At 36.0% G+C, this 15,985-nt stretch overlaps 1 non-coding gene across 1 annotated transcript; it reads left to right on the plus strand.

The window, feature by feature from the left end:
• The first annotated feature begins 6,324 nt into the window (after positions 1–6,324).
• TRNAA-CGC (transfer RNA alanine (anticodon CGC)) lies at positions 6,325–6,396 on the plus strand. Its single transcript has one exon. It is a non-coding gene; the product is annotated as a tRNA-Ala (tRNA).
• The last annotated feature ends 9,589 nt before the right edge of the window (positions 6,397–15,985 follow it).

Here is a 15,985-nt window from a genome sequence, read left to right on the forward strand (position 1 = left end):
CAGCCACTACAGTAATTCTTATGCAAGTAAGATTTTGATATTCAATTAGTAATCATGGAGTGTTTCACTGCCTTTCCGGGGAAACCCCCACGTCAATGGTAAATGCATGGTTGTGAAGTAACACCAGTTTCAATTCACATAGGTAATAAGTGAAAAGGTCTGTGGATATAAAGATGAAACAATCCTTACCTTTATGAGTAAAAAACAAATTGAAAAATTTATCCAAGCAGTGGCATTTTTTTTCATGGCATATATCATTTGACTGCACAACTTAGACGCAAAAGATTCAGCTTTTATGAACGCTCCCGTTCATGACACAATTGTGCTACCTTGAAGCCCTCACCAGAGCGATGGCTGATTTCTGTGCTTCCACAGAAGCTTTCTTGTACACTTCCCTGTTGATTTTTAAGGTGGAAGTGAAACCGTTTTGGAAATTACAGTGGAAATCATGAAATGATACAAGGAATATGCAAAGTTAAACATGAAGTCTTGAACTGATGACCTTTTAGAATTTTATCGACACTAGCATACGACCAAAAAAATTCACAAGAATCTAATGAAAGTAACGTAAAAAATTAAGTTTGTACATAAAGCAATAAAAGACGAATTTGCAAAAAAATAAAAAATCTATTTTTCAAACTGAATGCAAGAAAGGCCACTTTAAGACTTACGTTATAACACTTGAGGGTAACATCTCTGGGAGTACAAACTTCAGGACATGTCAAAGACGACAGAAGTATCTGAAATGCGAAACGATACATTAGTGAAGTCTCGCAACCTCGTCGATTTTCCTAAGCATATCGAAACATAACACTGTACAACTTTAAGACACTAGTAAGGCCATAAAGTATTAATAAAATCCACTGGAAAAAACTCAGCCGGACAGAAATTTGAAAAATTCAGGTTAGCCAGGATGAAGACAACTGGGTAACATTGTTCGTTAATATAAAACATAAAACAATGCAATTTAACATAATAGTTATCCATCTTGATGACTTAACGAGTCATTATTACTACCAGCCAGGCTAACAAACAGAGAAACAAAAATTTTAAATACAGTATTTTCAAAAAAATGAAAGCATTACATAACCCAACCCACGTATTTATTGGACAAGTATTAACATATAGACTCACCATTACAATTCAGCTCAAATTCACTGTTACATACTGAGAACTAAATACTCAAGTGAAACTAAAAAAAAAAAAACAATACTGAAATTTGCAAACTGCATGAAGGTTGGATTGCCTCAGACAATACGAATTAAAGATTCCATTGAGCATTGCTGTTCACGGTATGAACACAAGTCATGTTATTAACACACTTCTCACTGCACCTCCTCCACCCTTCTTCACCTACACTTCAACCCTCTCTAATCCTTTGTCTTCTTCAGCAGACCATCCATTAGCCAACATTTCCTGATGCACAGGTTTGTAGAACTAATAATTTGGAGGCTTGATGAGAATAAGCAGTGATAAAGGCCCAATTCACAATATAAACCAGTGAGTTCTGTACATAAACTGGAATAAAGAAAAAATCTGCAATTGAGGTGTTTTTAGAAAGTTAGCGAAATATACGTGCGATAAGAATACAGTGGAACCAAACATAGTATTATCGTTCATGTTATACATTTCTGGTCAGAGAGAGCTGGTATAGTACCCTCTTTGCTCTTCGTTTTGAAGTTCAACTCAATTTTATTATTAACTTCAGTTGCATTTGCAACAATAAGCTGAATCTTTGTTGTACTATTTTAAATGCTTAACGCAATGAACACTATCACCATTCTGAGAGGCAAACATTTGTACTGAATGAGATGTGTTGTGTAAATTTTCATACGATTCCGTAACAGTTCTTAGAAAGAGTCCGTTGTTCAAAACATTGTGTTTCCACTTCTAAAAACATTCCACACCCAAAAACTTACTTTTTACATGTTTTCCACAAGGGAGTACCGTACTGGTTTTAATTTGATAATTTTATGTTTCCACTGAAATGCTTTCAACAAAACAAACATGCTATGAGCAACTATATTCTGCGCATCATGGAATTATGGTTAAATCTAAAATGTTACTGTATACCATGGGATTACATAAATATTTTTAATGGTTCTTTTGTGTCAGTATTCAACGGAGTATAATGGCTCTTTCTGAAAATTTTTAAATTACGGAAATTGCTCCATAAAACAATTCGTTTTACTACTTTTCTTTTAAATTCCATTAAACGATTCATTTCACTACTTTTCTTTTAAGCTGATATGACAAATCTAATGTATTTAAATGAAATGTTTTCTTTTAGGCGATCATTATTACATAGGTAGGCAACCATATATCTATTTATTTATATAAATTGTAAGTCTGATAAATTGTGGTGTTGCTCTCTTAATCAACCAGAAAACCTCTCTGAAGACTGAAACGTCATTCGGCAAAACAAAACTACGGAGGAATATTGGAACAGTTTTTATTAATTTACTTTCAGATCGCATTATTTATTTGTATGTTCAAATAAAAGGTTTAACAGGATAGACTTAGAATACGCAGGTAATTCTGTTTTAATCAACAAAACACCACAAGATTTACAAAGCTTGCAAAATACAAGGCATCATACATCTACAGGTGAGACTCAAGTTAAATCTAACAGAAGAAAAAACAGAATAACGAGGACACAGCATGTTTAAAGGGATGAATAACTCTACAGAGTGAGAAAGGATAAATTAGGCTGTCTTTCAGAGATTTAGCAACAATGACATACAACACAGATTCTCTTGATTTAGAACTTATCGAAAGCTTTCAAAAGCCAAATCAATGAGCTCGCTGAATAAGATTTGGAAGCCTGTAGACTGAACCTGGAGACGAAAGTAAGATTAGACAGTAATCTAGTACGATCTCAATTGCTGTATGGGTATGACCCATGGCGTGGTAATGAAACTATAAACAGAAGAAAGCTTTAAAGGGGAAGGTTAGGAGCCATACGACAGGTTAATGAGAGATATACCATAAGAGGATTACATCAGTTCTACGTGTAGATGAGATAATGGTGAAGGGGTGGCGGAAATAATTTGGACATGTTCTTCGCACCATCCGGGGAGAGTACCACTGGGTACCCCCAGGTGCGCAACCTGAAAAAGTTGGAAGCTCAAGGTATATAACAAAAACTGTTTCCTTCTAACTGAGCTGGTGCTTCAACTCTTCGTTTGAGAACAAGTCATTTGTAACTGCACCATCATCAATTTCCGTGGTAAGTATTGAAACACTGTGCTAAAAATCCACACAAATGAGCTTAATCAAATGCAAAGTACTTGATTCTCAACAAGGATCTTCTCTAAAATTCCTCGATTCTCAACATGGATCTTCTCCAAAATTCCTTGATTCTCAACAAGGATCTTCTCCAATAATTCCTTGATTCTCAACAAGGATCTTCCCCAAAATTCCTTGATTCTCAACAGGGATCTTTTCCAATACTCCTTGATTCTCAACAAGGATCTCAAAACCCCTTGATTCTCAACAAGGATCTCCTGCAAAATTCCTTGATTCCCAACAAGGATCTTCTCCAAAATTCCTTGATTCTCGACAAGGATCTCCTCCAAAATTCCTTAATTCCCAACAAGGATCTTCTCCAAAATTCCTTGATTCTCGACAAGGATCTCCTCCAAAATTCCTTGATTCCCAACAAGGATCTTCTCCAAAATTCCTATGAATATTTCGACGAGTGTTTTTGAAAGGCATTGCAAAAGACTTTACCGAATATAAAACTTACATACCTACGAAGATTTGGAAAATTCACGAAATAAAATTTCATAATACCTTAGCAAAAATAAAATGTTATTCTTTCTATTTTAACCTCCACACACTATACACAGCGAGCAGTTCGTGCCACGTTGTTACCCTGAGAAATCAGTCATGGGCCAATTAAATTTTCCCGAACACAAAACCTAAAGCAGTAGCGCTGTCGCCAGTTTGAAAATGTACTAAGACATTGGTGGGACGATGTTGACAGCTTTCAGGCAGTGCCCTTTCTTGAATACCTACAAACCGGTTAAAGCTGTCTTTTGTTTCTAAACTTGGCAATAAGCAAGAACGCGCAAAACCTTCCCCTTATTTTTAAGTATTCTGTTTCCATCACAAGTACCATGATACCCTTATAGTGATTTTTTAATATCTGATCAGTTCATTTAACTGTGTTTTTCACATACTGAGGATAAATATGGCAAAGTTTTTTTTTTTTTTTTTTCAAATCACCCAACAAAAACCAATCAAGCAAATTCAACACAGACATCAGGTATTATTGTCACGCCACGGTTCCAGATTCTTCCCTTCCAACAGGTGATTATCATCATTTAATTTTAATAGTTAACAGAAAATAAACTTAAGTTCTAAGTTAGGATAAGAAAATGGGTTGTAAATGATTTATGGAACTGTCAGTGCTCGCATATGACCCAGTACATTAAGGACAGTGAAGAAACACTGCAGACAATAGCTGAAGAGTTTGAAACTGTCTACGAGAGGAGAAAGTTGGCAATTTTAGCCGCCTATTACGGTTATGACTGAGAAGGTCAATGGAAACCAGAGAGACGGAACAATGAATGTTAATGCAAAAGGGTGGAAGAATAGAAGTTTGATTCGCATAGGTATTTAGGAGTAACTATAATGGATGACGGTAGGATGAGAGACTAGGCGAGACACGGAACTGGTGAAGTGATTGAGGTAACAAGGTGTATTCTAGAGATAAGAGACTATGGTAACGAGTGTTAAAGAAAAAGGAGGAACTGTTGAGCCAACTCTCCTTCATGGATGTAAAGTGTGGTTACTGACTGCAAAAAGGCTGAGGCTACTGAGATGAATTGCCGATATGTCATATACTCCTTAAGAACAACCTACAGGGTGAGGAATGTTGAAGTACATAGTAATAAAAATGTTAAGCATAGATGAAAGACTAGACCAGTGGGTTTCAAGACGGTTACCTCGTGTAGCAAGAATGGACGACGGGAAGTTGGTGGAAAAGAAAAAGTATTCATAACCATTAAGACAGAAGACCTAGAAAATTCTACTTAGACGCAGGGGAAGCGTTACTAGAAAGAAAGGGTCTTGTGTCCTTGAAACTTGAGAGTGCAAGGGAAAACTACTGTATACCCTAATAGCGCAATGTCTGTGAGGGCCTTGGACTTAATGCTGACACGCCTTCTGTGTTGGAGGAGGGTTCCTCCACAGAGCATTCTTTCATGTGTAATCAAAAGAATGAAGAAGCTGGGATATTCGTGTTTTTTTTTTTCCTCTCTGGAGATAGCCCTGTTAGGCGAACTGGCATGTATATAAACACGTGTGTGTGTGTGTGTGTGTGTGTGTGTGTGTGTGTGTGTGTATAGGTAGTGTGGGGAATTATCAGTGCTTCTCTTAAATTATGCTGAGCCAGAGCCTACTTCTATACTATGTACCAGTCCAGCCATGGTGCCCTCCTTAATCTCCGTCTATGTCTATCTTCCTACCTATCTATCTATCTATACAGCTCTATATATATATATATATATATATATATATATATATATATATATATAGATATAGATATAGATATAGATATAGATATAGATATATATATATATATATATATATATATATATATATAGATAGATAGATAGATAGATTTAAAGAGAGGAACTTCATGGCTGGACTATTACTAACACAACAATAAGCGCTGGCTCGCATTTGCAAGGGTGTAGTTCGCACCTGGCCCACTCACTGCCCACCAGTCTACACAACTGTCAACTGGTACCAGCAACTGCTGGAGCCAAGAAAATGGTGTCACGCCAGCGACCTCACCCATTATAAACTTATTTAAAAATCTGAAGACTAACATTCTGGGTACCATCAACTCAAAACGGGAAAAAGGCGCAAGGTGAACAAATATATTAACATAAATAACATTTAGGATAAGACCAATGTGACGGGCTACTTAATCATCTTTTCTGCACCGGGCCCGAAGAAAACCAGTAAAAGGAACGGGGAGGACGGGTGGGTCTTGATCTGGAAGGCATGGTTAGAATTACCATAGCTATTACAATCCAACCCTGAACCATCCGAACAGTCGGAGCTTTATTGAGAAATTATGCAGGTTAAATAACCAATCAGCATAATTTAAGAGAAGCACTGACTATTCCCCACACTACCTTTTGTATATGTATCTATAAATGCGTGAGCGTTAAGGCTATATTATACTAAACGCAGACTGAGGCCTCCGAAAGTGCCAGGTCTCTCAAATGTCCTCAACAATGGAGAGAATGCAGGTATGCGCGCCTGGCATTCGAGAAAAAATCCCGTTAGCATCGCTCGAGAACGCAAGGGGGTGTAACTCAGAGGTAGAGTGCTCGCTTCGCATGTGAGAAGTCCCGGGTTCAATCCCCGGCACCTCCACGGTCCATTTAGCTTCGAAGGTTTCTCAGGACGATGTTATACATCCGTCCACACGCCATTTTGAATAAACAAACGAGAGAAACAGCTAATGCAATAAACTCATTCCCGCGCGTTTCCAAAGGAAAATATTTCTTTTATAAACTTCCCTTGCTCGGCCTCGCGCTGATGTTATCGGGTTTTCGTAGCGTAACTTGTGACGTCAGCAACGTGACGTCACAAACATCCCGCACCCGGCTCTGCATCCTCTCTTTAAACTTTAAACAACGACGCGATTTCTTTCTCCTGGGATATCTGTTGGGGCTGAACGCAAAACAAATTGGGAACCGATTTCAGTGCCGTTCCTAATGAAATGTTCTTGGTTCGTCTTCAACAGAATATTCTGTCCTTTTCGTCAACTCATGAAAACAGCAAAGATTGCACGGTCATTATATAATATATAAATAAATATACTTCCGTAATAAATGAAAAGAACAATAATAAGGATATTATATATATGCATATATATATATATACCCTATATATATATATATATATATATATATATATATATATATATATATAATAAAATAATATTGTTTTTATTCTGTAATAAAATTATATAAAATATAATATATAAAATAAACATATAAATAATAAAATGAAAAAGAACAATAATAAGGATATATATATATATAATAAAATAATATTGTTTTTATTACTGTAATAAAATATATATAAAATTAATGAATATCAAGTAAAAGTTAAAATCAATTATGCACAAAATATATATATATATATATGTAAAATAATAAAAACTTTTATTCATTGTAAAAATATTGTTTTGTAACTGTCGAGTATTTATTTTAATAATACATTATTCTTGCTTAATATATTACTGTTATTCCTCTTACGTTTAATATAATTACTATGTTTGATGATATATTTAACGTTACTGCAACATTTACATCACCCTGCAACTGCATCAAACAGTGTGCATTAACTTTTAATTTCATTGTTTCCTGAATGTTAATATGAGCAGGTACTAGGCTAATTTAGGTACAGGCTATGAATGATTCTTTGTCTCAGACCCACGCTATAAATGAAAACAATTACCAGTACGAGAAACGAAACTCATTTTTAATATATAACTACAATTACCAGTGCGAGAAACGAACTCATTTTTAATATATAACTAACGTGTATTCATATCACTAAAAATACAGTATTATGAAATAGTATGGTAAATAGCAATTACTTTTATTAAAATTAGACAGGCAATGTACCCTAATCTTGCACGGTGCAAAAAAAAAAATTAAATATATTACTTTACAAGCGGATATTATATTTTGCAGAAAATCATGAAAAACTGGTTTTTTCTTACTTCAAAGCACGATTTTTACTTTTTCTTTTGTTTCAACATTCTGCGATAAATTATAACTATGATGATAACCACTTTTAAAATACCATCAAAATGAGTATCCTAACATGAAACCTAACTTTAGGCACACCGATCACAGGTATATATTGCAAAGCAAATTCTCAACAAAGAATAAAAACATTTTTTATGTCTTTTATTCGTAATTGCTAGTATATACAACATCGAACTATAAACCACTGGAAACCTATCTTAGTTTTGCTTAGTGCGAAGAAAAAATCATATATCTACACATTATTTTAGGATATTTATCATGGCAATCTAAGAAATTATAATTTTAGACCAATTTCATCGAGTGATTTTGACATTTTATTCTGCTAGCTCACTTTTTTAAACATCCAATGGTAAATTACAAAGTACAAAAAGTCAGTGATAAAGAAAGCCATACAATGAGTGCCATAGCACGAAGACTAAGTTTACAAAGACCCGTAAAATGAGAAACATCTCTAAAGACGAAGACAGTCAATGGGTGCACTGTGGTCAGGGAGTTGCGCGCACAAAACATATGGCTACACATCTTATATAGTAAATTTATTATTATGTAAAGTTAATATATATTAACTCGGGGCAAAAGAACCAAGAATACGACAGGTGTAGATATGAATATTATACTGAATGATTGATTATAACCGTGTGAAATAATGTGCACAACTCAATTTTCCGCAGGAACCTCCCTCCCTCCCCGCCTGTTGACTATATTTTACTGGTCTCTGAAAACTTAAAGTCTTCATGCTAGGGCACTCATCATACGGCTTTCTTTATCACCGATTTTTTGTACTTTGTACTCTATCATTGAGTGTTTAAAAAGAGTGAGCTAGCAAAATTAAATTTCAAAATCACTTGATGAAATTGGTCTAAAATAATTTCTTAGATTGCCATGAAAAATATCTAGTAAAATAATGTGTAGATATATGATTTTACTTTGCACTAAGCACAATGAAATAAGTTTCCAATGGTATATAGTTCGATGTTGTATATAACAGCAATTACGAATGAAAGACATGAAAAATTTCATTATTCTTTGTTGAGAATTTGCTTAGCAATATATACCTGTTGACTACAGTCCTGACCCGAGGGTCAAGTGTACAGGCAACAGGTAATGCAGACCGGGAATGGCCTCTTTGGCGAGTGGCCCTTACAAAATGCGCACGACGAAGACCCTCCTTTTACTGAGCCTCCGCAGAGTACGCTACGCCCACCGAGTCATGACAACTGCCTACGGTAATGTTCAACAGGGGGCACACCTCTCCTGTCACTATTGAAGATATATTTGTTAACGTTCATTCTGGCTTTGGGATGATAACAGAACGGTACAGTGTTTCAAAACGTTTTAAATTCATATATTTCCTTCTCCATTTCTGCACGTTTCGTATTTTTGTAATAATAATGACGTCCACACACGAAAAACCTTTCTCTAGGTTGGGTTAATGCGCAGTATGAGTAACAAAGGTGAATTAAATAAACGACGCGTTAAGAAAAAATTCCACCCCTTCCGCAAAAATCCTTTCACATATTTCAAATTTAGTTTCTAAGTCCATTCATAACCTTTTGCACACATCCCGTTACTTTCTGTGCTTCAGATATTCAGTAATGACGAACATTCTGCTTCCATCCTTCCACCACCCATATTAACATTCACTTTTCATTTTATCTGGTTTCCCTTTACCCTCAAAACCTCAAGTCTCGATCACAGTCTTTCTCTACCTTCTTGAAACACACATAAGGAATATATACAGCATGTGACAATTAGCCCAGAAATAAAATATGCAACAAAGTACAGCACCCTATACTCCGGACCAACTAATACTGGCTATTTCAGTAACACATCAAAAGAATAAATGTCAGCGTACACGATTAATTTAATTTTGGACAACATATCGGCGGCATAATTCTCCTCTCTCTCTCTCTCTCTCTCTCTCTCTCTCTCTCTCTCTCTCACGAGCTAACGGCCAGGGACAATTCGTTTGTTCCGACTGGGAATATTTGAAGTTCAAACAACACCGCTATCAATACGTTTCGATTTAGGGTAAGCTTAAAAATAGCACGCTGTGCTATCTATATTAAGATGAAAGGGAAAAGACCTGCAAGCAAGCGCGCGAGAGCGCTCCCTCGCGCACACACACACACACGGAGAGATTTGCCTATAAAATGGTTCCAATACCCAGAGCGTAGAGGATTACCTCGGCAAGGCTAGAGAGAGTGAGATAATGATAACTTTAATTCCTTTTGTTTCCACTGGAAAGTTACAATGGGTATTAAATCTACACTGAATCAATTTTGAAAAACAAACGGTTTGAAATACTTAAATGCTATTACATTTTCCACACCAGGTGTATTTAAAAATGCACATAATTAAACGGTCTTTAAAATCTCTGTTGATATAACAGCTGAAACCACTATCTATTCATTAATAACACGCGACCATCGACGATATCTTCCTCGAAATTACTAAAAATGTCGATAAAAGACATCCGACATTAGAACATTACATTTAACATTCACGTATAACACTACTAGTTTACTAATGTACATGCCAAGTCAGTAAATTTATCATGTGATAGCATTAATAAGAAATCATTTAGTCTCATAACACTGACTTGAAAAGATTATAAAGTTATATGCTCCAAAAACAGAGGAGCGCAATGGTACATACGACATTTTCTGTCAAAAGAAAAAAAATTTGAAGAAAACGACCCTCAATTGTCCTTTTTTTTGCAAAAAAATGCATCAGTCCTTACTAATTATAACCAAAGATCACTTTCGGCTGAGATGTAAACGAGCAATTGTTGCTGGAACGGTGAGCTACACAAGTCCTTCTCGGTATACCAAAACACCTTTCTTTTGTCTCTCTACAACGACTCAGAACAGTACCTCTGGAGCAGTTTAGCATTTCCACGTCCAGCAGTTTAAAAACATACAACACCTAGTCCTCATTTCTAAGCAATCCTAATTCCTGAACAAGAAGAATAGCATGATCGTATTTTCTCCCGCGATTAGTAGGGACTTTTGCGGCAGTTCTATATCCTACAGTTTTGCCGAGATCGTTTTACTTCAGGTTCTCCAGCCAACTGAAGAGTGACAAATCTTAATGAATAATAACTCCACTACTATTTTCCTACTGTCCTTATCTACACATTCTTTATATCGATTCAAGAAATATAAACGACCATGAGCTTTGGAGTACACATTTCTCAAGATGTTGTCAAAACTTGAAAACTGATCCATTACAACTCAAAAACTCTTTATGATGCTGCTAGGCTTTATAAGCGATGAGTAAACATAAATCTTTTGGTACTAAAGAAACATTTTACCTGAAACCAATGAACAAAAACAAAAAAAAAAACACATTTTATCTCAGCATTTAGTATTAATCCATTTTCTGCAAAATAGTACAGTAATATTTCTAAATTGCTTACAATGTCTACCACCGTAGCATTGCCTCCAGAAATTAAAAGTTGGTTATCAATAGTATATTGCACCAATAGACAATAATCAACTGCCTCCTGTGGGTCCTTTAAGCATATGTTACACAAAGTCCTAAAATTTATCTTTGAGGATCACAATATTCAACATATTGTGTACCAGATTTACGAGTTTCATCTTTAACAGACTGTGTCCTTTCACTTAATAAGAATCAAGTTTTCGAATAAAAAAAAACATATGTGATATATATCAAATACTTCGACAGATAAAAAGTTAATAAAGATATCTCATTTCCTGCTTTATGTCAGGATTTCATCCACAATTACATCATGTGCGGTTTCTGTCGTTTTTTTTTTTTTTTTTTTTTTTTGCAAAATCCATGCTAGTTATTTGAAACCAAATCATTAAGCACTAAGGAATTATAAAGCTGTGTAGCACCTATTTCTCTAAAACTTTAAAGACTACAGCCAATGGCACCAGCCGAAGAATACTGGTTACAACTTTGTTTGTATGCAGAACAAACTATGGGGCGTTTTCACTGTTTAATGACTTTACTTGTAAAAAAAACAAATTTTTATTCCCAATAACATTGATGTTAGGAATGAGTGAGGCCACGGGAGAATTCCTTGTAAAATGGTTCTAAACCTAAGGGGATGGAGGCTTCCTGTATCCAGGTTCGAGCAAGAGAGTAATCAACTGTAGAAAGGTTTTAGCCATTAGGGTATGGCGGATTACCAAATTGAGTCAGACGGGGAGAGAGAGAGAGAGAGAGAGAGAGAGAGAGAGAGAGAGAGAGAGAGAGAAATTCCCTGTAGAAAGATTCCAACTCTGCAAATATGGAGGATTACCTACATCGAGGTGCGAGCAAGCGAGAAATTCCCAGTAGATGGTTCCACCCCTGCGGGAATGATGGGTTACCGAATCGAAGTCCGCGAATGAGAGAATTTCAATGTTAAATTTTTCCAGCTTTCTTTGCATAACAGATTACCAGAGAGAGAGAGAGAGAGAGAGAGAGAGAGAGAGAGAGAGAGAGAGAGAGAGAGAGAGAGTCCTCTGCAAAATGGTTCCACCCGTACGAGTTGTAAGATTACCCCATCGAGGTCAAAGCAAGTGAAATTTCTTGTACAGCAGAATGATTCCAGCGCTCCTGGCACGTCACTTATGATGTATCACTGTTGTAAAATCATTCGTGAAATTTACGAGAATGAATAATATTCTTAACTCCTCCACTTCTTTATCACTACTGCTGTCCCTAAGCTAAGGGACGACTGCCTTCATGTCTTCTCAAACTATTTCTGCAAAAGCATCTTCCTTGCTGAAACCTTCTTCTCCACATATTTCGTCACCTTATCACACCAATTAATCCTTTGCCTCCTTCTCGACCTACTACTCTTACAGGGTCTATTCAATCTCTCTTCACTCCTCCCCACTCACCCATCCTCGCCACATGCCCAAACCATTTCAATCTCGACTCTCTTACATTAACAGTAATCGTGACCACCAACACCTGCACATCTTCTAATTTCTTCATTATCTAGCCTGTCAAGTGGCAAGATTCTAAAAACCACCTTAGCTTCCTCATCTCTGTTCCACCTTCCTTACTAATACCTACGTTTATGAACCACGAATCATTACAGACCTGATCACGGTATAGTACATACTAATTTTTATTTTACTGGCATACTTTTATCACACACTACCCCTGCCACCTCTCTCCACCAAGTTGTTTGACAGCCTGGGTGGCAAGTCCATGAGGCTAGCAAAAGACATGCTGAAAACCAATAGGTTAACGTACCCTGGGGCCATCCATTCCAAGGGTAAAATAATATGGCTTAAAAATTTTTTCACAAACGTATATATATATATATATATATATATATATATATATATATATATATATATATATATATATATATATATATATATGTGTGTGTGTGTGTGTGCATATATATATATATATACATGCATATATATACATACATACATATATATATATATATATATATATATATATATATATATATATATATATATATATATATATATATATATATATATATATATATATATACATTGCATAGCAAATACAGCACATACAGTAAACTGAATTGCAAAACCTAACGTCAGTCTTATAGCTAACGCGTGCAGTCATCAATGTTCCAGAATTGTGCAGCGGGCAAAAATCATTCGCTTCAAACCTGGCTCGACGGAAATGGAATTCCAAAATGAAATACCGACTTGTTCCCCGACAAAAAATCACGAGAAATCCGAGAACACAGAGTAAAGATGAAAAAATCCGTCGCTCCCAAGAGGCACAAATAGAAAATCAAAACAACTATGCTTCCCGTCAAAGGTAACATTTCGTTGTAACATCATAGAATGTAGGAAGCCCCTTGTTTCATGGGAGTGCAGAAAAGGTCAGTCGCAGCCACTTGTCGAAACCTAAGGTTGAGAGAGAGAGAGAGAGAGAGAGAGAGAGAGAGAGAGAGAGAGAGAGAGAGAGAGAGAATCAATTGCACATTATAATGTTCCCCGCATTTCCGTCGAATATAAATTTCACCTGGGCGCTGAGGTGTCCCCAAGCCCAAGTCAGACCATAACAGTTTTTGGCAGCCGGAACAAGCTTCAAAAACCTTGCAAAGCTGCTCTCAGCATAATCTGACCCTGATCTGAAGCATGTCTGTGTTGTCTTGACTAACAGGCTTCAAATCAATTGGGAAGCCAGTTTACGCAAGAAAAAGTCGTAAAACTTCTTAGACCCACACTTTCGCGTGTTAACTGGCTCAAATAACGAAATGAGAACCTTCCTTGACGGCGTGATGGCAGCAGAATTTCCCTCAAACTATACAAGCCACTATAATTGCGGCGTGTTTGCCAAACAATGTAATGGATTCCATGGTGGAGGTGTGATCAAACATTTAAAATATTATTATTTTTTATTTTTTCTATCAGTCATCCTATTCGACTGGGTGGTTTTTATAGTGTGCGGTTCCCGGTTGCATCCTGCCTCCTTAGGAGTCCATCACTTTTCTCACCATGTGCGCGGTTTCTAGTAGCACACTCTTCTGCATGAGTCCTGGAGCTACTTCGGCATCTAGTTTTTCCAGATTCCCTCTCAGGGATCTCGGGATCGTGCCTATTGTTTCAATGATTACAGGTACAATTTTCACTGGCATATTCCATATCCTTCTTATTTCGATTTTCAGGTCTTGGAGAGCTGTTAATCAGCTCAGTGGTCTGGTTAAACGAAGATATACTTTAACTTTTTTTCAGGTCTTGGTACTTATCAGTTTTTTCCTCTTTCTTTCTCACCTACTCTGATGTCCCATAGTACTGCGAGATCAGTGAGTGATACTTTCTTCTTGATTTTGTCATACAACGTCACGTCTGGTCTAATGGCACACGTATCACCCTATCTGTACTGATACCATAGTCCCAGAGGATCTTTGCCTGATCGTTTTCTATCACTCCCTCAGGTTGGTGTTCATACCACTTATTACTGCAAGCTAGCTGGTGTTTCTTGCTAGCATGGATTCCATGTTGGAGGTGTGATCAAAGAGATAAAATATTACTACGGCGAGTATCCTTATAATATTATTATTATTATTACTTCGGAAGAAGACCCTCCTTCATACAAACTTCATTAACGAAAATGGCCGTCTGGATGCCTGCGAGTTCATGTTGCTGCTACATGGAAACTCATTCGAGAGATAGAGAAACTGCAATATGAACTCAACGGCACCCAGACGGCTATTATCTTTAATGAAGTTTTTATTATTATTATTATTATTATTATTATTATTATTATTACTATTATTATTATTAAAATGTTACCCACACAGTAAAATATGACGATATTATGCTCTACAGTACAATGTCTGAAATAAAAAGCATGAATATATTTAGTTGGGAGACCAGTCAATCGAAGGTCCGCATAGGTTTTTTACACGAAGGGACAGAAAAGAAACTTGTGCTCTTAATTTCAAGCAACGAAGCCATAAAGTAAGAGTATCTGATTTTAGAATGGAACTAAAATCAGTATCGTAACATGATAACTAACTTGACAGAGACCAGTCAAATAAAACTATAACCTAATAATGCCTGACCTATCCATGAGTTTGGTCTAGCGGTGTTGAAAAACCAGAGTATGGATACACAATGAATTTTATACAAGAGATTATCATTATCATACATTCACATACACTATAATTTCAAGTTGAAGGAACGTTCATCATTACATACACCTTATTTGAAGGCATTATGTTCATCATTACCATTATAACTTTTCTCGTATAAAACAGAAGTATAAAATTTTATCATTTTCCCTTACATGTATAAATTCATATACACTACAGACATACTTTTCGTGTTCTCGAAATTACTGCCGACATCAGAATCAGCCAGGAAAGAGTGCAGCATAGTACGCTTGCTCTCTAAAGTCAAGTCAAATACCAAAGGACCAAAGGAGTTACCTCGAAATGCAGGTGAGATTTAAAGCCAAGGCTGAAAGGTTAACATTCAACAACAGCCTGGGGTTATGGAGTCTCCAACAGAAATATAAATATAAATAAATGTATATATATATATATGTGTGTGTGTGTGTGTGTGTTTGTGTGTATGTATATAATATTTATATTCATATTTATATATAATATATGTATAACTGAATCACGAAAATATGGAACGTGATGAATATATAAATAAAGATAAAATCCACGAAGGAAACGTTTCCTTCGTGGATTTTATCTTTAC

Source organism: Macrobrachium rosenbergii, chromosome 3 (genome assembly GCF_040412425.1).
Source record: "Macrobrachium rosenbergii isolate ZJJX-2024 chromosome 3, ASM4041242v1, whole genome shotgun sequence".
Classification (NCBI taxonomy): domain Eukaryota; kingdom Metazoa; phylum Arthropoda; class Malacostraca; order Decapoda; family Palaemonidae; genus Macrobrachium; species Macrobrachium rosenbergii.